This window comes from Somniosus microcephalus, chromosome 4 (assembly GCF_052327205.1).
Source record: "Somniosus microcephalus isolate GS21.2 chromosome 4, FLI_Smic_1.0, whole genome shotgun sequence".
NCBI lineage: Eukaryota > Metazoa > Chordata > Chondrichthyes > Squaliformes > Somniosidae > Somniosus > Somniosus microcephalus.
The window spans coordinates 57,188,746-57,213,237 of record NC_140990.1 but is presented as its reverse complement, the minus strand read 5'-3'; the positions used below and the strand labels follow the sequence as shown (position 1 = coordinate 57,213,237).

At 48.8% G+C, this 24,492-nt stretch overlaps 1 pseudogene; it reads left to right on the top strand.

Annotated features, from left to right (window-relative positions):
- LOC147118965 (uncharacterized) lies at positions 1-19,234 on the top strand (annotated as a pseudogene).
- Positions 19,235-24,492: the final 5,258 nt, after the last annotated feature.

Sequence of the window (24,492 nt, the reverse complement as noted above, 5' to 3'; positions counted from 1 at the left end):
ATGTGCTTCTGCTGTGTGTTTAATAAAGTGGCCGGAGCACTTCACGAAAGGTGGGCCTTTATTACAAGAGGATTTGAGTATAAGAGTAAAGACGTCTTACTGCAATTATATAGGGCCCTGGTGAGACCACACCTGGAGTATTGTGTACAGTTTTGGTCTCCTTGCCATAGAGGGAGTGCAACGAAGGTTCACCAGACTGATTCCCGGGATGGCGGGATTGTCCTATGAGGACAGATTGAGTAGACTAGGCCTATATTCTGTAGTGTTTAGAAGAATGAGAGGTGATCTCATTGAAACATACAAAATTCTTACAGGGCTTGACAGGGTAGATGCAGGGAGAATGTTTCCCTTGGCTGGGGAATCAAGAACCAGGGGTCACAGTCTCAGAATAAGGGGTCAGCCATTTAGGACTGAGATGAGGAGAAATTTCTTCACACAGAGGGTGGTGAATCTTTGGAATTCTCTACCCCAGAGGGCTGTGGAGGCTCAGTCATTGGGTATATTCAAAACAGAAGTCGATAGATGTCTGACTAGTAAAGGCATCAAGGGATATGGCGCTAGGGCCGGTGAATGGAATTGAGGCAGAAGATCAGCCATGATCTCATTGAATGGTGGAGCAGGCTCGAGGGGCCGAATGGCCACTCCTGCTCCTATTTCTTATGTTCTTATGAACCAGTGAGTGTAGAACTGACTGCAGCCAGATTCAGCACCTTCAGGGGAGGGGAAAGAGGGGGACCAGTGAGTGTAGAACTGAACCCAGCCAGAGTCAGCACCTTTAGGGGAGGGGAAAGAGGGGGACCAGTGAGTGTAGAACTGAACCCAGCCAGAGTCAGCACCTTCAGGGGAGGGGAAAGAGGGGGACCAGTGAGTGTAGAACTGAACCCAGCCAGAGTCAGCACCTTCAGGGGAGGAGAGAGGGGAACCAGTGAGTGTAGAACTGAACCCAGCCAGAGTCAGCACCTTCAGGGGAGGAGAGAGGGGAACCAGTGAATGTAGAACTGAGCCCAGCCAGAGTCAGCACCGAGAATTGTCTGTTCTGATTTTCTATTCTTGCTTTGCAGTGATGACTTTTGTAAACTCCTTTTACAGGCTGTAAGACCGCAAACTTAAACCAAACATCACGTCAAGATCTGAGCGAGTCACTTAATTCATCAGGACCCGAATATCATTGGCCTTTGAATGTGGAAGGAGAAATGTTTGTCTGTTATGTCTGTGGGAAAAAATTTCAACCACCAGTGTGACTGGAAAAGCACTGAGACACACACACCGAATGAGAGTGTTCTAGTGCACTGACTGTGGAAAGAGCTTTAACCAGTTACACAGCCTGAAAAACATCGCACCATTCACAGCGGGGAGAAACCGTACACGTGTTCTGTGTGTGGACGAGGCTTCAACTGATCGTCCAACCTAGAGAGACACAAGGACACCCGCACCGCGGAGAAACCGTGGAAATGTGGGGACTGTGGGACGGGATTCAATTACCCATCCCAGCTGGAAACTCATTGATGCAGTCACACTGGGGAGAGACTGTTCAATTGCCCTCACTGCCTGAAGACTTTAAAAGAATCATCAAAACTGCTGAAACACCAGCAAATTCACACTGGGGAGAGGCCATTCACCTGCTCATTGTGTGGGAAGGGATTTTCTCAGTCTAACCACCTGCTGACACACCAGCGAGTTCACAGTGACGAGAGACCATTCAGGTGCTCTCACTGTGCAAAGATATTTGCCCACTCATCCAACCTGCTGAAACACCAGCGAGTTCACACTGGGGAGAGGTCGTTCACTTGCTCTGTATGTGGGAAGGGGTTCACTCGTTCATCCAACCTGCTGACACACTAGCGAGTTCACAATGGGGAGAGGTTATTCTCCTGCTCTGTATGTGGGAAAGAATTTACTCGTTCATCCAACCTGCTGACACACAAGCGAGTTCACACTGGGGAGAGGCCGTTCACCTGCTCTGTGTTTGTGGGATGAGGTTCACTCAGTCATCCAACTTCCGGACACATTAACTTGTTCACACTAATAAGAGACCTTTTAAATGTTCTGAGTGTGAGAAGAGTTTTAAAAGCACAAAGGATCTGCTGACACAGCAGCGAATTCACACTGGGGAGAGGCCATTCACCTGCCCTGAGTGTGCAAAGGGATTCACTAATTTATCCAACCTGCGGACACACCAGCAAGTTCACACTGGGGAGACGCCGTTCACCTGCTCTGTGTGTGGGAAGGGATTCGGTCAGTCGTCCAACCTGCTGAGACACCAGCGAGTTCACAAGTGACTGCAGGGTTTGGATTCTGTTGTTATTGCTGCTGTTAATCACATCCAGGATTGAACCTTGTTCATTCTGACAGTTGGGGTTTGTTTCAGTTGATGTTAGTAACCCCTATAACTGGGCTGGAGTTTAATCTGTATCAATGTCAAATAAATGAGCTTTGTTTCGCACACACGCAGTGTGTCGAGTCCTTGATGTCTCGACAATAAGACGAGCTGATTGAGGACTTGTTACAAACTGAGCGGAATCCATCTGAGAACTGAGATTCCACAACTTGTTAAAAGATGGATCTACAAGATGTCCAAGTCTGACAGGACAGAAAATTCTATTATATCACAGGGTCCACTTCAACCATCCAGGGCAGTGAGTCCCTGTAACATTGGATTTTAACCTATGGGAAATATTCTGATAATCTGTTATTGTCACGGGGCAAAGCAGCCTTGTTACTTTAACATCAATTTAATCAAACTCAATAGACAATCCGATCTCCAAAGGGAAACGTCTCCTTAAAGCTGACGGTGTCGGCAGTTCTGCAGCTCATTTCTCAGTATGAGCGTGTCAGAATGAAAAGCTTTAACAACAGCCGATGTTTCACAAAGGGAGACCTCACCAGACCAAAGGCCATTGGTGGAGTTTAATGGGCTGTTTGTGTCACTGGGCTACAGGAGGCCATTTTTAACCGAAGGAAAACTGGTCACAGCAAACAGAGAGTTTAACAGACTGTCCCTGGTCCACTCGAACCCCCACCTTCTCTCTCTCACTATTTATGGGCACTGCTGCAGTAATTGTTCCTCTGACCTTTCCTCTCTTGTCCCTCCTACACCCCTAATACACGGCCTGACACAATCTCCCTCCCCCTACATCCTCACTGTGCTGGAATCCACACCAGTCTCCCCATCTGCTCCTTGTTCTCTCCCTGGATCCTAAAACTACTGAACTCACTCTTCCCCTCCTGAAGTGTGCAGGTTCTAAAACTGAAGCTTGGTGCCCCTCAGTCCCGACTCCTTGATTTACCTCCCCTTCTCTCCTCCTCTTTCCCCCTTGGTTGTGTTCCACACTCTGGGCCTTGGGCCTTCCCCGGGGATTCTCAGTATGAACAGGTGGGATGTGTTTGGAGACAGGGTGTCCCGGCTCTCCACCTTTAAAGGGACAAGGAGACAACCAGCTGGGCTGAATGGCCCTGCTTTATGACATCACTGCAGTGCCTAGCAACCAGCCTCCCTGGGCCCTGCTCATTATGGGCTGGGTTTAGCTCAGTGCTGTTACAGGAAGGGAAACAGGAGCAGGATTCGCCCCGTGTGGAGCCCAGGATTAATGGGGAGAGGTACAGGATCAATTTATACCTTATTGAGTGAGAAATGTCATTGTCCCGGACACTCCCTGTCCCTCGGTATCTGTGTCGGGGAGCGGCTGATGGGTTCACTCTGTATCTAACCCGTGCTGTACCCGACTGGAGAGTGTTTGATGCTGACACTAGGGGCTCAGCTCCACGAGCACAACATTTAACCCAAAGATGATCTGATAAACCCATCAGCTTCTCCCCTGGACACAGGTCCTGAAGGACAGGGAGTGTGTCTGATATTTTGGTCGGGGTTTTTGATCAAGTTTAAACGCCTCGCTCACATCTCCTCTCACCCTGCTTTGTTCTAATGAGAAGTGCCCCAGTTTCTCTCGTCTCTCCTCCTGGGAAAGAGAAGTTCGCCTCAGTTAGAAACTCAAACAGGCGCTTCACTGCAGACAGGTCATCATGAGGAAACATTTCTTTACCCAGCGAGTTATTATGATCTGGAATGCACTGCCTGAAAGGGTGGAGGAAGCAGATTCAAGAGTAACTTTCAACAGAGAATTGGATAAATATTTGAAGGGAAAACATTTACCAGGATATGGGGAAAGAGCAAGGGAGTGGGACTAATTGGATAGCTCTCCCAAAGAGCTGGCACAAGCATGATGGGCCGAATGGCCGCCTTTTGTGCTGTTTCATTCTATGATTCTCTGATAACTAAAGCCTCTCATCCGTGGTATAACCTCGGTGAATTTATTCTGCAGCCTCTCTGTGGCCCTGACATCGTTCCTAGTGTAAGATGCCCAAAACAGAGAAACATAAAAGATAGGAGCAGGAGTAGGCCATTCAGCCCTTCGAGCCTGCTCCGCCATTCAATGAGATCATGGCTGATCATCCAAATTCAGTACCCTGTCCCTGCCTTCTCCCCATATCCCTTGATCCCTTTAGCCTTAAGAAATATATCCAACTCTTTCTTGATTATATTTAATGAACTGGCCTCCACCGCCCTCTGTGGCAGAGAATTCCACAGGTTCACCACTCTCTGGGTGAAGAAATTCCTCCTCATTTCAGTCCTAAATGGCTTACCTCTTATCCTTACACTATGACCCCTGGTTCGGGACTCCCCGGCCATCATAAACATCCTTCCTGCATCTAGTCTGTCCAGACCTGACAGAATTTTATAGGTTTCGATGAGATCCCCTCTCAATCTTCTAAACTCCAGTGAGTATAAGCCCAATCGACACAATCTCTCCTCATACGTCATTCCTGCCATCTCAGGTATCAGTCTGGTGAATCTTCGCTGCACTCCCTCCATGGCAAGAACGTCCTTCCTCAGGTAAGGTGACCAAAACTGCACACAATACTCAAGGTGTGGTCTCACCAAGGCCCTGTACAACCGTAGCAAGACATCCTTGTTCCTGTACTTGAACCCTCTTGCTACGAAGGCCAACATACCATTTGCCTTCTTAACTGCCTGCTGCACCTGCATGCTTACCTTCAGCGACTGGTGCACAAGAACACCCAGGTCTCTTTGCACTTCCCCTTCTCCCAATCTATTGCCATTCAAATAATAATCTGCCTTCCTGTTTTTGCCACCAAAGTGGATAACCTCACATTTATCCACATTATAGTGCATTTGCCATGTTTCTGCCCAATCACCCAACCTGTCCAAATCGTACTGGAGTTTCACGACATCCTCCTCACAACTTACCCTCCCACCCAGCTTTGTGTCATCTGCTAATTTGGAGATATTACATCCAATTCCCTCGTCCAGATCATTAATATATATTGTGAACAGCTGGGGTCCTAGGACCAATCCTTGCGGTACCCCACGAGTCACTGCCTGCCACTTGGGAAAACGACCCGTTTATTCCAACTCTTTGCTTTCTGTCCGCCAACCAGTTCTCTATCCAAGTCAATACCTTGCCCCCAGTCCCATGTGCCTTAATATTGCACGCTAATCTCTTATGTGGGACGTTATCGAAAGCCTTCTGAAAGTCCAAATACACCACATCCACTGGTTCTCCCTTATCTATTTTACCAGTTACATCCTCAAAAAATTCCAGTAGATTAGTCAAGCATGATTTACCTTTTGTAAATCCATGTTGACTTTGTCCAATCCTGTCACTGCTTTCCAAGTGCTCTGCTATTACATCTTTTATAATGGACTCTAGCATTTTCCCCACTACCGATGTCAGGCTTACCGGTCTATAATTCCCCGCTTTTTCTCTACCACCTTTTTTGAATAGTGGGGTAACATTAGCTACCCTCCAATCCATGGGTACTGTTCCAGAGTCTATCGAGTTCTGGAAGATGACCAGCAATGCATCTACTATTTCTAGGGCCACTTCCTTAAGTACCCTGGGATGCAGATTATCAGGCCCTGGGGATTTATCGGCCTTCAGTCCCATCAATTTTCCTAACACCATTTCCCTCCAATACTGATTTCTTTCAGTTCCACCCTTTCATCAGACCCTATGTTCCCCGGCATCTCTGGGAGGTTATTTGTGTCCTCCTTTGTGAAGACAGAACCAAAGTATGTATTTAGTTGGTCTGCCATTTCTGTTTCCCATTATAAATTCCCCTGATTCTGACTGCAAGGGACCTACGCTTGACTTCACCAATCTTTTTCTCTTTACATATCTATAAAAGCTTTTACAGTCAGTTTTTATGTTCCCTGCAAGCTTACTCTCATATTCTATTTTCCCTTTCTTAATTAATCCCTTGGTCCTCCGTTGTTGAATCCTAAACTGCTCCCAATCCTCAGGATTATTGCTTTTTCTGGCCAATTTATATGTCCTCTCCTTGGATCTTATGCTATCCCTTATTTCCCTTGTTAGCCATGGTTGAGTCACCTTTTTTGTTTTATTTTTATGCCAAACTGGGATGAACAAATTCTGTAGCTCATCCATTCGGTCTTTGAATGTTTGCCATTGCCTATCCACCGTCAACCCTTTGAGTGCCATTCCCCAATCAATCCTACCCAACTCGCTCCTCAGACCATCGTAGTTTCCTTTATTTAAACTGAGGACCCTAGTCTCTGAGTCAACTACTTCATTCTCCATCTTAATGAAGAATTCTATCATATTATGATCGCTCCGACCCAAGGGGCCTCGTACAACAAGATTGTTAATTAATCCTTTCTCGTTAAATAATACCCAGTCTAAGATGGCCTGATCTCTGGTTGGTTCCTCGACATATTGGTCCAGGAAACCATCCCATAAACACTCCAGGAATTCCTCCTCCACAGTATTGTTTCTAATTTGGTTGGCCCAATCTACATGTAGATTAAAGTCACCCATGATAACTGTTGTGCCCTTATTGCACGCTTCTTTAATTTCCCTTTTAATGCCATCCCCAACCTCCGCCTTACTGTTTGGAGGTCTATATACCACTCCCACTAATGTTTTTTTTCCCCTTAGTATTTCTCAATTCTACCCATACAGATTCCATATCATCAGAGCTAATATCCTTCATTACAATTGTATTAATCCCTTCTTTAACCAGTAATGCTACCCCACCTCCCTTTCCTTTTCGCCTATCTTTCCTGAATATCGAATACCCCTGGATGTTGAGTTCCCAGTCTTGGCCATCCTTGAGCCACGTTTCCATAATCCCAGCCAAATCATATTTGTTTACCTCTATTTGCGCAGCCAATTCGTCCACCTTGTTACAAATGCTCCTCGCATTAAGACACAAAGCCTTCAGGCTTGTTTTTTTAACGCTCTTAGACCTATTAGAATTATTATTCACTGTGGCCACATTTGATTTGAACCGTTGATTTCTCTGACTGCCACTTTTGTTGTTCTTCCTATCTTTTGCTTTTATCCCTGTTTCCCTTTCCTCTTTCTCCCTGCTCAGGTTCCCAACCCCCTGCCTTTTTAGTTTTAAACCCCCCCGAACAGTGCTAGCAAACCTCCCTGCAAGGATATTTGTCCTGTTCTGGTTCAGGTGCAACCCGTCCGACTTGCACAAGTCCCACCTTCCCCAGAAGCAGGCCCAGTGATCCAGGAAACTAAAGCCCTCCCTCCTGCACCAACTCTTTAGCCACGCATTCATCTGCTCTATCCTCCTATTCCTATACTCACTAGCACGTGGCACCGGGAGTAATCCAGAGATTACAACCTTTGAGGTCCTGCTCTTTAATCTGCTACCTAGCTCCCTAAATTCTTGCTGCAGGACCTCATCCCTCTTCCTACCCATGTCATTGGTCCCAATGTGAACCACGACCTCTGACTGTTCACCCTCCCCCTTCAGAATGCCCTGCAGCCGTTCAGTGACATCTTGACCCTGGCACCAGGGAGGCAACAAACCATCCTGGAGTCATGTCTACGGCCACAGAAACGCCTATCTGTTCCCCTTACGATAGAATCCCCTACCACTATTGCTCTCCTACTGTTTTTCCTCCCTTCCTGAGCAGCAGAAGCACCCCTGGTGCCAGGAAGTTGGCTGCTGCTGCTTTCCTCTGGTAAGTCATCCCTCTCAACAGTATCCAAATCGGTATACCTGTTTGAGAGGGGGATGGCCACAGGGGTCCCCTGCATTACCTGCCTGCCTCTACTGCTCTGCCTGATGGTCACCCATTTCCCTTCTGCCTGTGCAGCCCTTACCTGCGGTGTGACCAACTCAGTAAACGTGTTTTCCACGACCCTCTCAGCATCGTGAATGCTCCAAAGCCCATCCATCCGCAGCTCCAGCGCCTTCATGCGGTCTGCTAGTAGCTGCAGCTGGATGCATTTCTGGCACACATGGTCGTCGGGGCACAGGCAGCGCCCCTGAATTCCCACATAGAGCAAGAGGAGCATAACACTGGGCTGGGCTGTCTTGACATGACTTACCCTTTAATTCATTTAAATTAATTCACTACCACCAATTAAAGATAAACTCTAGGGTGCTTGTATGGTTTACCAACAGTCCCCGCTACACCAGAAAGACCTTAGCAACTATAAACCACAGAGTTAAAGTTTAAAAAATAGAGAAATACCAACCAACCTGTGAAGTCTAATTCAATAAATATTTTCAAGAGAGAATTGGATATATTTCTGAAGGCTAAGGGGATTAAGGGTTACGGAGAAAAGGCGGGGACGGAGTACTGAACTGGTAAGATCAGCTAAGATCTCAGACGAAGATCAGCCATGATCTCATTGAATGGCGGAGCAGGCTCGAAGGGCCGAATGGCCTACTCCTGTTCCTATCTCTATGTTTCTATGTTTCAATCACTTACCTGCTCCCTGGTGACGTCACACTCTGATTACTTTTTACCCCTCTCCCCGCTGCTGAGTTGGTAAGCCTCGCTGCTCCCTGGTCCGAACTGGCCGGGCCTCGTGGCTCGCGCCGGTTTTTATACCGCGCTCCTCGCCTCGCTGCTCCCTGGTCCGAACTTATTCTAACTGCAGCCGAACCGATAATTTTGTTTTCTACGCCCGATTTATAAAAAACCTCGGGTAACATTTTTAAACCACTTTATAAACTTGTCCTCCAACTTTTAAAGATTTCTGTAACTGATCTCCCTGTAGATTTTAGAGATATTAACATAACATGGTTAAAATACGTTGACATTAAATGTCTGATATAGTGTGTATTATGAGAAAGGGGAGTTTAGTCTGAGTTAGAAACTCAAACAGGCATTTCACTGCAGACAGGTCGCCATGGCAACACTGATAAGACATTCCATTCACTGAATTGACTGGTTGGAATCTGTAATCAGATCAGGGGAAAGAACAGGTTTTGTCTGTTATTAACCACAATATAAGCTTAAAATCAGAGAATGGTTACAGCACAAAAGGAGGCCATTCAGCCCGTCGAGCCCATGCTGGCTCTCTGCAAGAGCACTTCAGCTAGTCCCACTCCCCCGCAGTCCTGCAAATGTTTTTCTTTCAGATACTTATCCAAGTCCCTTTTGAAAGCCTTGATTGAATCTGTCTTCACCACCCTTTCAGGCAGTGCATTCCAGATGCTAACCACTCGCTGCGTTAAAAAGTTTTTCCTCATATCGCCTTTGGTTCTTTTGCCAATCAACTTAAATCTGTGTCCTCTGGTTGTCGACCCTTCTGCCAATGGGAACAGCTTCTCTCTATCCAAAACCCTCATGATTTTGAACACCTCTATCAAATCTCCTCTCAACCTCTGCTCTAAGGAGAACCACCCCAGCTTCTCCAGTCTATCCACGTAACTGAAGTCCCTCATCCCTGGAATCATTCTTGTAAATCTTTTCTGCACCCTCTCTAAGGCCTTCACATCCTTCCTAAAGTGCGGGGCCCAAAATTGGACACAATACTCCAGTTGAGGCCGAACCAGTGTTTTATAAAGGTTCATCATAACTTCCTTGCTTTTGGACTCTGTGCCTTCCTTGCTTTTGTTGCCTCTTGTTGCTGGCTCCAGGCACTGGAGCGGTTCCTGTGTGTTCAGCTCTCAGCTGCAGTCAGTACCTGGGCCGGGCTCAGCACTTTACCCAGCACATCTCTGTCCACGTTGTCATACTTGACACGGAGGGGCTGTGCAGGCTTCTCGTCCACCTCGGTCAGGGCGAGAGGTCCCGACCACTCGTACAAGTCTACGGGCATGTTGTGGCCGCACTGCGGACAGCCCAGGCTAAGGCTGCGTGAGCTACACTGGAGAAGGTTGAGATTCCAGAAATAGTGGGGAACCAAGGGGCTAATGAGAGTGAGCAACTTAAAGTAATTCATATCAGTTGAGAAAAAGTACTTGAGAAACTAACGGGACTAATAGCCGACAAATCCCCTGGACCTGACGGCCTACATCCTATGGTTCTAAAAGAGGTCGCTGCAGAGATAGTGGATGCATTGGTCGTGATCTTCCAAAATTCCCTAGATTCTGGAAAGGTCCTCGTGGAATGGAAGGTAGCAAATGTAACCCCGCTATTCAAGAAAGGAGGGAGAGAGAAAACAGGGATCGACAGGCCAGTTAGCCTGACATCAGTCCTCGGGAAAATGCTGGAATCCATTATTAAGGAAGTGGAACAGGGCACTTAGAAAATGATTATATGATTAGGCAAAATCAACATGGTTTTATGAAAGGGAAATCGTGTTTGCATAAAGCTCAAAAGTGGGTTCCAAATCATTAATGGTCCAACTTCTAAGATTGGGAAGTGAACAGCTGTGAAATGGTAGGTTTTAGACCACTTCTGCAGCTTTCACCTGTTCACAGCAATCCACAGTCATTGAGAACCCGACATACTTACCTGACCTGATAGCCGCTCTCCGGGAACCTTGTTAAAAACCTGGGACAATGGTAAGTACTTGGGAAAATGGTGCTTAACTACCTTTTAACAAGCTTTAAAGTATCTAAATTGGCTGACCCGCCGCTTGGTCTCGGGTCTGTTCAGGGATGACAGGCCCGACACTTAGGAAACTCACAAGGAGGCGGTTCAGAGCGGGATACCGACCCGCTGTCATTTTTGTGGTTTTGACAGCGGACCCGCCTCCAAACCCGCACTCTGAGCACCAGCAAAATTCAGCCCTTAGAGAACTGCGTACAGTTCTGGTCACCATATTATAAATAGGATACAGAGGCACTGGAGAGGGTGCAGAGAAGATTTAGAAGGATGATACCAGAAATGCGAGGGTATACATATCAGGAAAGGATGAACAGGCTGGGTCTTTTTCTTTTGAAAAAAGGCTGAGGGGTGACCTAATAGAGGTCCTTAAAATTATGACATTTTTTTGATAGAGTGGATACAGAGAGAATGTTTCCACTTGTGGGGAAGAGCATAACTAGAGGCCGTCAATATAAGATAGTCACCAAGAAATCCAATGGGGAATTCAGAAGAAACTTCTTTGCCCAGAGAGTGGTGAGAATGTGGAACTCACTACCACAGGGAGTGGTTGAAGTGAATAGTATCGATGCATTTAAGGGGAGGCTGGACAAGCATATGAGGGAGAAGGGAATAGAGGGTTATGCTGATAGATTTAGATGAGGAAAGACAGGAGGAGGCTCGAGTGGAGCATAAACACCGGCATGGACTGGTTGGACCGAATGGCCTGTTTCTGTGCTGTGTATTCTCTGTAATTCTAACAATCTCAGTTTTGCAATTTTCAATTCACTATTTCCTGTAAAGCGATTTTTAAAACCTGAGCCAGTGTGTTGTGAGACAAAGGGCCTTGTGTCCAATAAGAGGAATAAAGGCCCACAGCCTCCCCTGGCCCTGGGCCCTGAACAAGGGACTGGAGAAACTCGCTGCCCTGCGGATCAGACAATCAGCCGGCACTAGTCCTGCCCCTCGGGCTCCCCGTTTGGTTGGAGGACCCGCCGCCAGCTCGCTCCTCCAGCCCCGCCCTGCTCACTCCCTATTGGTCGGAAGCTCCCGTCAATCAGGCCGCAGGCCCGGGTCACGTGTCCCTCGCCGGGCGGAGCTGCATGTTGGCAGGAGCGGGGTCGGGAGATTAATAAACTGCGGGTAGGCCGCGCTGCAGGGTTTATAAAGTTGGTGGAGGGAGCAGGTTAATGAACCCCGGGGGGACGTGGGCTGCTCACACCGCGAGTGCGGCCCCAGGCCCCATTATTAAAACACTCAACATTATCCGCTTCACACACATTATCCGAGCTTCTGACACACCAGCGAGTTCACACCGGGGAGAGGCCGTTCACCTGCTCAGTGTGTGGGAAGGGATTCACTCAGTCATCCAACCTGCTGACACACCAGCGAGTTCACCTGTGACTGCAGGGGTTGGATTCTGCTGTTATTGCTGCTGTTAATCACATCCAGGACTGAACCATGTTCATTCTGACAGTTGGAGTTTGTTTCTGCTGGTGTTATTAACCCTATAACTGGGCTGGAGTTTCATATTCTGGATATATGTCAAATATATCAGCTTTGCTTTCAATGCATTCCTGCAGATTTTTGTCACCATTTCTCCTTCATTTACAGACGCCCCCTGACCAGCCACCATTTCTCCTCCATTTACAGACGCTCCCTGACCAGTCACCATTTCTCCTCCATTTACAGACACTTCCTGACCAGCCACCATTTCTCCTCCATTTACAGACGCTCCCTGACCAGTCACCATTTCTTCACCATTTACAGATGCACCCTGACCAGTCACCATTTCTCCTCCATTTACAGACGCTCCCTGACTGCCTATCTGTCACAGAGTTTGGCGCGGGGGTCCCTTTGCTGAGGGAACAGGCGGGTGGATAATGTTCACTGTTTTTATAATCGGGCCTGGGGCCGCACTCAGTGTAGTGAGGGAGGAAATGTAGTGGGTGTTGTGGAGATGGATCGTCAAAAGCCTCGGCCACATACAGAACACGTGGACGGTTTCTCCCCGCTCTGAATGGTGCGATGTTTTTTCAGGCTGTGTAACTGGTTAAAGCTTTTTCCACAGTCAGTGTGTAAGGGGTTTCGTCCTCGAGAGGTTTCCCTGAGGTTTCTCTCTCGAGAGGCCTCTCTCTCTTGCACAGTAAACCTTGAGTGGTTCGACCCACTCGCCCCTTAGATTCTGTACTCTGGACTTAGGCGCAGGAACTACAATGTAGAGAAAACTCGTGTAGACCAAGTTTGATGAAACAAAATGAAATTTTGTCGCATAAGGAAAAATATTAAATCAAATGCAAGCAGATAAAGGAGTAGATGGGAGGGAAAAACACACAAACAAATCATAACGACACAGTACTAACTAAAGCAACTACAGGCATCTTATACTCTACAAAGATCATCATGAAATAAGGAAACACACGGAACATCGAGGGACAACAACTCATGTTAATTGTACCCTTAAATCCACCCCCTTATTAAACCTATCTAGATCTGATTGTGAAGGGCCAGAAACATGCTCACCAATCCCACTAGGAAGTGCAAGGTTTTGAAATCGAGTCTGTGTTTGGTCCTTTCAGGCGTCTCGTCTCCACGTGGATCGTGGAGCCCCTGCGAGCTGCGCCACACCTCTCTCCTGAGGTGGGGGTCGGGGGCGGCTGGACACCGGCGGGCCTGGATGTTGGCGGGGTCGAGGATCGTCGGCTCGACCCTGGTTAGAGGAGCCTTGGGCTGGCTCCCATCGCTCCTTCAGGTTCCTTTCCTCTCTTCTACCGAGCCGTGGTGGCTGGAAGGTTTCTTCGCTTGGGACCTTTATTTTTTTGTCTCTTCTCCCAAGCTGGGTCTATGGCCTCTCGTTCCGGCAACGGCCCGGGGACGGTCGATGATCTCCCGATGTGCTTCCCCCGGGGCGGAACGCCTGCGATTGACTGCTCCTTCTTCAAACTTGCTCGTCCTGAGTGTGTGAGCGTGTCCTCCAGCTGCCAGCTTGTTCACTGCCCAAAAAGTCTCTCCAGATATGCCTTTCTTCCAGAGGCTTCACTTCCCACCCAAAATCAGGTTAGTCTTTGTTTTAATTTTGGCGGGCTGCGAGCACAGTGGGGTAGCCATTATATTTTAAAATGTCTTAAACGGCTGGTAACAGGCCCATCTCTGGTTTGGAATTACCTCCATTGTTTTTAATGTCCTGCTGATCTCGTTATCTAGTCCTCGGTGCTGTTCTCATGAATATGAAATTGTCCCCTTTTGTCTGGGTCAACATTTTGATGGCCTCTGTCTCCAGGCCGATCTTGACTAGATCTGCATCTAATCCATATGTATATGTGTGGGTCTGGTTTCGTTCTCTCAGAAACGGCTTCCAGAACTTACTGTGGGTTGAATCCACAAATCAGTCTGAGGTTGCGCAGGAACCATTTTAAAGTGTCCCAATAAGCTGGTCACATGGTATGGCGGCCATTTTGTATGCCCCTTTTTCTGGGCTTCTTTTAAAACAGTCTTTAAAATCATGGCCTCTTCTGCCATTTGACCCATATTAATACAAAGTCCAATTTTGCGGATCCTACAAGTGCACTGGAACACTCTCACTCGGGTGTGTGTGTCTCGGTGCTTTTCCAGTCACACTGATGTTTGAAATCTTTTCCCACAGACAGAACAGACAAACATTCCTCCTTCCACATTCAGAGGGTATTCAGGTCCTAATGAATCGAGTGACTCCGTCAGATCTTGATGTGATGTTTGGCTTGAGTTTCCTGTCTGCATATCCTCCCCTTCTAACACCCTGTAAAAGGAGTTTACAAATGTCATCACTGTAGATAGCAACATAGTAACAGGAGGAGGCCATTCAGCCCCTCAAGCCTGTTCCACCATTCTATTAGATCACGGCTGGTCTGTATCTTAACTCCATTTACCCGCCGCGGTTCTGTAACCTTTAGTACTCTTGCCTAACAAAACTCTACTACACTCAGTTTTGACATTTTCAATTGACCCTCAGCCTCAACAGTTTTTGGGGGAGAGAGTTCCAGATTTCCAATACCCTTTGTGTGAAGATGTGCTTCCTGAAAATCGCCCCTGAATGGCCGAGCTCCAGTTGGAAGGTTGTGTCCCCTTGTTGTGGACTCTCCCATCAGAGGAAACCGTTTCTCTGTATCTACCCTGTCAACTCCTTTAATCATCTTAAACACCTCAATCAGATCACCCCGTAATCTTCTATATTCAAGGGAATACAAGCCCAGTCTGTGCAACCTGTCCTCATAACTTTACATCGAGTTACGGACAGGGTAGAAATTCTGAACAGACAGTACTCGTTTCCCTGGAACATTCTTTCCTCTCTTGCCCCTCCTAAGCTATAAAACCCTCGTCTCACACACTCTCTCATCGCCTCATCCTCACTGTTTGAAATCCCCATTTATTGCAGGCTCGGATTATTCTCCATTTCACTCCTGAAGTTGCTGCCCGATGGTGGGGTTCGGCCCCAGTCACTGTCGGCCCTCCAGTACCTCACCAAGTGGTAATTCTGAGCTGTGAGCCTATACTGAAGGTGCTGTGTGATGGTGGGGTTCGGCCCCAGTCACTGTCTGCCCTCCAGTACCTCAGCAAGTGGTAATTCTGAGCTGTGAGCCTATACTGAAGGTGTTGTGTGATGGTGGGGTTCGGCCCCAGCCACTGTCTGCCCTCCAGTACCTCAGCAAGTGGTAATTCTGAGCTGTGAGCCTATACTGAAGGTGCTGTGTGATGGTGGGGTTCGGCCCCAGTCACTGTCTGACCTCCAGTACCTCAGCAAGTGGTAATTCTGAGCTGTGAGCCTATACTGAAGGTGCTGTGTGATGGTGGGGTTCGGCCCCAGCCACTGTCTGCCCTCCAGTACCTCACCATGTGGTAATTCTGAGCTGTGAGCCTATACTGAATGTGTTGTGTGATGGTGGGGTTCGGCCCAGTCATTGTCTGCCCTCCAATACATTGCTAATTCTGAGCTTGTGAGCCGATACAGCGAGCTGCCAACATTTCGACCATGGGGAGCAGCACAGCCGCCGGCCCTGGCTGATTCTGTCTGGCAAAGCTGAAGCCAATGGTAACACAGCAACAACAACTTTCATTTACATAGCGCCTATAACGTAGTAAAACCTTCCAAGGAGCTTCACTCGAGCGGAATCAGTCAAAAACTGACAGCGAGACAAAGGAGGAGACTTTAGACAATGTGGAAAATTGCCCAGGAATGTCCTCTCCACAAAAAGCAGGACAAATCCAATCCGGCCAATTACTGCGCCATCACTCTACTCTCAATTATCAGCAAAGTCATGGAAGGTGTCATCGACAGTGCTATCAAGCGGCACTTACTCACCAATAACCTGCTCACCGATGTTCAGTTTGGGTTCCACCACGACCACTCGGCTCCAGACCTCATTACAGCCTTGGTCAAAACATGGACAGAAGAGCTGAATTCGAGAGGTGAGGTGAGAGTGACTGCCCTTGACACAAGGCAGCATTTGACCGAGTGCAGCATCAAGGAGCCCGAGTATAACTGGAGCCAATGGGAATCAGGCGGAAAACTCTCCACTGGCTGGAGTCACACCGAGCACAAAGGAAGAGAGTTGTGGTTGTTGAAGGTCAATCATCTCAGCCCCAGGACATCGCTGCAGGAGTTCCTCAGGGCAGTGTCCTCGGCTTACCATCTTCAGCTGTTTCACCAATGTCCTTCCCTTACCATAAGGTCAGAAGTGGGGGTGTTTGCTGATGATTGCACAGTGATCAATTCCATTCACAACTCCTCAGATAATGAAGTAGTCCATGCCCACATGCAGCAAGACTTAGAAGACATTCAGGCTTGAGCTGATAAGTGGCAAGTAACATTCGCACCACACAAGAGCCAGGCATTGACTATCTCTAACAAGAGAGAGTCTAACCACTGACCCTTGACATTCAACGGCATTACCATCACTGAATCTCCCACCATCAACATTCTGGGGGTTACCATTGACCAGAAACTTAACTGGACCAGCCACATAAATACTGTGGCTACAAGAGCAGGTCAGAGGCTGGATATTCTGCGGTGAGTGTCTCATCTCCTGAATCCAAAAGCCTTTCTACCATCTACAAGGCACAAGTCAGGAGTCTGATGGAAATACTCTCCACTTGCCTGGATGAGTGCAGCTCCAGCAACACTCGAGGCTCAACACCATTCAGGACAAAGCAGCCCGCTTGATGGGCTCCCCATCCACCACTTGCCAAGGGCCGCGAATGCTCAGCTCACCTTCTGTTGTTCTGGTTTAAAGGTCAAGCACCGCCCCTCGCACACTCCGATTTATTGGAGGACCCGCCGCCTGCTCGGTCCTCCAGTCCCGCCCCGCTCTTCCTATTGGTCCGGAGCTCCCGTCAATCACCCGGGCAGTGTGAGCTGAGCACGCGCGGAACTTGGCAGCAGCCGCTGACACGTCAGGTGAGAGGTCAGGGAGCGGGTTCATGAATCCCGGGGGGACGCGGGCCGCTCACACCCCGAGCTCAGGGAGCGGGTTCATGAAACCTGGGGGGACGCGGGCTGCTCACAGCCCGAGCTCAGGGAGCGGGTTCATGAACCCGGGGGGGGATGCGGGCTGCACACACCCCGAGCACAGGGAGCGGGTTCATGAACCCCGGGGTGATGCGGGCTGCTCACACCCCGAGTGCGGCCCCAGGCCCCATTATTAAAACACTCAACATTATCCGCTTCACAAACACCCGGGGTGGGCCTCAAGCCCCGAACAAGAGCCTCCGGGCTGGGCGTTTGCCCCGAGTGGGGCGGCATCTGCGGGGCTTTCTCCCGGTGACAGGCCCGGGGTAGCGGCCGCCATCTTGAGAGGCTCAGGGGGCAGCAGGCGCATGCGCGGCCCCCTTGGCCAGGAATCAGGAGGAGAGAATCTTGTCAATTTCTATCCTGGACTCACAGTGATGGCTTTTGTAAACTCCCTTTACAGGCTGTGAGAAGGGCAGCATTTACACACCACAAACTCAGACCAAACATCACATCAAGATCTGACAGAGTCACTCCATTCATCAGAACCTGAATATCATCGGCCTCTGAATGTGGAAGGAGGAATGTTTGTCTGTTCTGTCTGTGGGGAAAGATTTCAAACATCAGTGTGACTGGAAAAGCACCGAGACTCTCACACCCGAGTGAGAGTGTTCCAGTGCACTGACTGTGGAAAGAGCTTTAACCAGTTACACAGCCTGAAAAATCATCGCACCCTTCACAGTGAGGAGAAACCATACACGTGTTCTGTGTGTGGACGAGGCTTTAACCGATCGTCCAACCTGGAGAGACAAAAGGACACTCGCACCACAGGGAAACCGTGGAAATGTGGGGACTGTGGGAAGGGATTCAGCTCCCCATCCCGACTGGAAACTCATCGGCGCATTCACACCGGGTAGAGGCCGTTCACCTGCTCTGTGTGGGAAGGGATTCAGTCAGTCATCACACCTTCTGACACACCAGCGAGTTCATACTGGGGAGAGACCGTTCAGTTGCTCTCATTGCGGGAAGAGAGTCAGGCAGTTATCTAACCTCACTGACCACCAGCGAATTCACACACGAGAGAGTCCATTCAGTTGCTCTCAGTGCGGGAAGAGGTTCGGGCAGTCATCTAGTCTCACTGACCACCAGCGAGTTCACACTGGGGAGAGACCGTTCACCTGCATTGTGTGTGGAAAGGGATTTGCTCGATTAGCCAACCTCTCTAAACACCAACATGTTCATACTGAAAAGAGGCCTTTCAAATGTTCTGAGTGTGAGAAGAGCTTTAAAAGCACAAGAGATCTACTGACACACCAACACACTCACACTGGGGAGAGGCCGTTCACCTGCTCTGTTTGTGGGAAGGGATTTGCTAATTCATCCAACCTGCTGACACACCATCGAGTTCACACTGGGGAGAGGGCGTTCACCTGCTCCATTTGTGGGAAAAAATTCATTCAGTCATCCCACCTGCTGACACACCAGCGAGTTCACACTGGGGAGCGGGTGTTCACCTGCTCCGTGTGTGGGAAGGGATTCAGTGATTCATCCACCCTGCTGAGACATCAGCGAGTTCACACTGGGGAGAGGCCATTCACCTGCTCCAAGTGTGGGAAGGGATTCACTCGGTCATCCCACCTGCTTAGACACCAGCAAGTTCACAAGTGACTGCAGAGGTTGGATTCTGCTGTTATTGCTGCTGTTAATTGCATCCAGGACTGAACCGTGTTCATTCTGACAGTTCAGATTTGTTTCTGCTGATGTTAAACTCCAGCCCAGTTATAGGGGTTATTAATATTCTGGATATATGGCTGATTGACTTGTTGGGGTTGCAGTGTCCCTTTAAGAACCGCAGTCTGTGATCATTCCCCTTAATTCAGGGACTCCCATCAGAAATTTGTTTGCAATAAAATTATGAACTTTTACTTCAATGCTAAATTGAGCTTTCGTACAAAATCTACAATTCAATATCTGAAAGGTTTCACTGATTAACATCTCCAATTAGAAAGTGCTGATTAATGCTCACTGACAGTTCTCACTGACTTGAAGATTACATGGTGTGGAGATGCCGGAGTTGGACTGGGGTGGACAAATGTAAGAAGTCACACAACACGAGGTTATAGTCCAACAGCTTTATTTGAAATCACAAGCTTTCAGAGCGCTGCTCCTTCTTCAGGTGAAGTGAAGAAGGAGCAGCGCTCCGAAAGCTTGTGATTTCAAATAAAGCTGTTGGACTATAACCTGGTGTTGTGTGACTTCTTACATTTGAAGATTACACACAGTGGCACCTCCATTATCCAGCAGAAAGAAGGGGAATGGGAATTGGTGGAGAATCGAGAGTCCCCAAATGTTGCCCCTCCTGTCTGATACAGCAATCCCCTCGGCATGGGAATGGAGACAGTACGCAGTACTCCAGGTGTGGTCTCACTAATACCCTGTACAGTTGCAGCAGTTTGAGAGTGATGTAGTCCAATCTAAAACTACAGTCTTCAATCTAAACAGAGGAAACTACAAGGGTATGAGGGACAAGTTGGCCATGGTAGATTGGGAGATTACACTAAAAGGTATGAAGGTGGATATACAATGGCTAACATTCAAGGAAATAAAGCATAATTTGCAACTAACATATATTCCTCCAGGGCATAAAAACCCAAAAGGAAATGTGATCCAACCATGGCTAACAAAAGAAATTAAAGCTAGTATTAAGTCGAAGGAGGAAGTTTATAAAGTTGCCAGAAAAAGCGGTCAGCCTGAGGATTGGGATCTTTTTAGAAATCAGCAAAGGGGGACCAAGAAATTGATAAAGAAAGGGAAAATGGAATATGAGCACAAACTAGCAAAAAATATAAAAATGGATTGTAAAAGCTTCTATAGGTATGTGAAACGGAAAAGACTTGCGAAGGTAAATGTAGGTCTTTTACAGTAAGAGACGGGGGAATTTATAATGGGGAATGAGGAAATGGCAGGGAAATTAAATAAATACTTTGGGCTGGATTTTGCTACGGGGGCGGGTTGGGGTCGTGTTCCCCACATTTCGTGTTTCCCACACGAATCCTGAACGATGTGGGAAATTGATGCAATTTTGATTTTATAGCCCAATTGATTCCCCACGTGTGGGAACCCCTAGCCGGAGAGCTTTTCGGGTGGGAAGCTCGCCTCCGATGACATCATCACTGCTGCTTCATTTAAGGGCTTCCACAAGCCTTGCTCACTTCAGCAGACTGCCAAGTTTCTGGCCCTGGCAGCTGCTGCTACCATCATCAATCATGGCGACACATCGGAGTAAGGCATCCCCCAGATTTGACGAGGCAGCCCTCCAGGCATTGGTGGAGGGAGCGACAGAGAGCAGGGAGGTGCTCTTCCCCTCCTCGGGGAGGAAGAAGCCACCCCAGCAAACCAAGGCTGTGTGGCTGAGGGTGGCAGAGCAGGTGAACACCAGCTCGAATACCAGCAGAACATGGATCCAGTGTCGGAAACGCTTCCATGACCTTCTGCGCACTGGAAACGTGAGTATGATGTTCCCATCACTCTTAATCTGATCCCCATTGCCTTTCCTCACCAGCTCTCAGCTTTACCAATCTCTTCCTCCACATCCCACTTGACACTGACATCCATGTGCCCTTTCCCACTCCCTCTCTCTCTATGGTCACATTCACCTAGCTAATGGACTATGCAGCCCTCACACTCCCTATCACTGTCATGCTATGAAAACAACTTACATCACATAGGGAGGGCCCTTGGTCTTGCCATCTCACTCCATCTTTCTCTCCTTCTAAGCATCTATGCCATCGATTCTCTACATTCACTCCTTCATTCTCGCTCAAACTCCACTTGTCTCCCCCATTGCAGGAAAAGAGAGCTCACAACCGAAAAGAGTGAGCCAGGACAGGGGGAGGGGCAGCCTCCTTAGCCCAGCTGACCCCATGGGAGGAGGCAATCCTGGAGATCGTCGGCATCCAGGACGACACACAAGTGGGGGACGGAGAGACCGGTGCAGCAGAGCAAGCTGGTGACAGAAGAGTTTTCCAACTCTCTCTCAATTGCATTGCATGACTCGCTGATAATGACTTGGAAGCTCTAGCAGATGGACCTCTGATCACCTGCAATAAGCACTGTGCAGGTAACCCTGGCCTCTCATCTCTGACACTTTCCTTTACTCCCCCACAGGACCATCGCAAGCTCCTGTCTCCAGGACGCAGGAGGAGGTTCAGCCTCAGCATCCAGACTCCTCAGAGGAAGCTGCAACCTCTGAGGGCGCAGCGTCAGCAGAAGGCAACGCACCCAGCACCAGCGCAGACACTCACACCTCGGTGGGACCTTCGGGACATAGAGTAGTGTTGTCACCTGGTGTATCACAGCTCACAAGTGAGCCTCAGCAGATGGTGGAGACAGGGACAGCAGTGGAGAGTCCTAGTCGGAGGGCGCAGCACTCTCCCAGCTCGGCTCAGCTGCATGTCGACCCTCTGCCTCTGGGTCCATCCACAGTATCAGCGGTGATGGCACTCCAGGAAAATATGCAGGAGTCTCTGGCAGGTTTTGTCTCCAGGGTTGCTGCGAGTGTGGAGCGAATGGTTGAGTCCGTCGCTAACATGAGCAGAGCCTTTGTGGAGTCATTGGCGCATCAACGCATTACCACGGAAAGGATGGCAACCTCCGTGGAAAGGCTGGCTACGGCCATGGAGGAGATAAGTCGCGCGAGTGTTGAAAACATGGTGAGTGTTCAGACTAGACTGACATCTCTAGAGGAGTGATGGGCAGCGATTGAACAGAGAAACCAGACCTTCATGGCAGTCCCTCTGAGAAGGACTGCCAGTCCCGACACGGGTCCCCATGGCTCCCCTGATGTGCAGCAAGGTGCTCTCTCGCCACTTGCAAGCGCTGAGGGGGATCTGACCCATGAGAGGGATGATGGTGGCAGAGAACAAGGAGGTGGGGGCTCCTCTCCAAGCGCTCAAACTTCCATGCCACTGACAAGTCCTCGGTCAGAGCCCCACCTGAGTCAGCACCTAAGTGAGATCGGCGTCTCAACCACTGCACAGCCGCAGGAGCAGCAGACTCTTGCGCAGCCCTTACAGGCACAAACATGCAAAATTTCCTTCTTGTGGTCACACACCAGCTGAACGTTGAGGGAGTGGAAGCCCTTGCGGTTGACAAAAACACCAGGATTGCGATGGGGAGCCTTAAGGGCCACATGTGTGCAATCAACGATGCCCTGCACCCTTGGAAAGCCTGCAAGATTAGCAAATCCAACCGCTCTCGCCATGACACTTGCTCGATCCTTGGTGAAATGGATGTGATTGTGCGCGATGGTAAAGAGGGCATCGGTTACCCGCTTGATGCAGGTGAGTGCGGCCGCCTGGGAGATGCCGCTGATGTCTGCTGCTGATCCCTGGAATGAGCCTGAGTCAAAAAAGTTGAGTGCGATGGTGACTTTGACGGCCACTGATAAGGGGTGTCCAGCTGCTCCTCTGGGCTCCAGGTCTTGCTGCAGCATTGCGCAAATGTCAGCCACTATCTCTCGCGAAAGTCGGAGCCACCTTTGGCACTGCTGCTCAGACATGTTGAGGTAGCTGACCCTGCGTCTGTAGACCCTGTTTGGGGGGTATCTCCTGCGCCGACGGCCTTCCATGCGCTGGCCCCTTCTGGCCTGTGCATCCTCAGGTGGGGCAGCAGCAGCTTGGCGCAACTGTTGTTGCTGCTGCTGTTGGGCGGCCTCATGTAATATCCAGAAGGGCAGGACAAAAATGGCTCCCATGCTTCTGGTAGATGCCTCAGTTGAGGAAGCGCTGAGTGAAGGTGGCGAGAGGGGTTTCCCAGGAGGTCACACTGGAGATGGTTGTCAGGCTGCAAACTTCCAGAGCTGTGGGTATGCCTTCTGAAAGATCCCCCAGACCTGAGAGAGCAAAGTTATGCCACCTGCAATTAAAGCCTGTTCAAATCTGCCATTTAATGGTTGAGCTGCAGCTGCTACTTCACAAGCCAGTTGTGCTCCCGCCAGGTTTCAGATGTGTGTTTCCCACCAGGCGTGTTTCACGTGGGAAAACGAGTAAACTTGCAAGTGGTTAGGAAAATGGGATTATAGAGAAAATTGAGGGCTTGTTAAGGGCCTTAAGGGCCTATCCCGCCTCCTGGAGGCGGGACGGAGTCAGAACCAGCAGACACGAATTTAGGAAAATTGCGTGGAGGCGGGATGGAGGCGGGTTTGGGCCCGCACGCCAGTTTTGCGATTTTTATTCCCCACACGCCTCCAATCCCGCCTCCCCGGCCCTAGCAAAATCCAGCCCTTTGTTTCTGCCTTCACGGAGGAAGACACAAAAAACCTCCCAGAAATACGAGAAAACCAAGGCTGTGGCAAGAATGAGGAACTTAAAAAAATTATTATTAGTAAACAAACAGTACTAGCAAAATTAATGGGACGAAAAGTCGATAAATCCCAAGGACCGGATGATCTACATCCTAGGGTTTTGAAAGAGGTGGCCATTAGGATACTGGACGCATTGGTTGTCATCTTCCAAAATTCTATAGATTCTGGAATAGTTCCTGCAGATTAGAGGATAGCAAATGCAACCCCGCTATTTAAGAAAGGAGGGAGAGAGAAAACGGGGAACTTCAGACCTGTTAGCCTCACATGAGTAGTTGGGAAAATGCTGGAATCTATTATAATGGATGCAATAACTGGGCACTTAGAAACTAATAGTAAGATTGGGCAGTGTCAAAGTGGATTTATGAAAGGGAAATCCTGTTTGACAAACCTATTGGAGTTCTTTGAGGTTGTAACTAGTGGCGTAGACAAAGGGGAACTGGTAGATGTGTATTTGGATTTTCAGAAGGCCTTTGATAAGGTCCCACACAAGAGGTTGGTGAACAAAATTAGGGGTAAGAAGGATTGAGAATTGGTTAACAGACAGAAAACAAAGAGTAGGGATAAACAGGTCTTTTTCAGGATGGCAGGCTGTGACTAGTGGGGTACCGCAAGGGTCGGTGCTTGGGCCCCAGCTATTCACAATCTATATCAATGATTTGGATGAGGGGACTAAATGTAACATTTCCAAATTTGCTGATGATACAAAGCTAGGTGGCAGTGTCAGTTGTGAAGAGGATGTGAAGAAGCTTCAAGTGGATCTCGACGGGCTCAGTGGGTGGGCGAGAACATGGCAGATGGAATATAATGTGGATAAATGTG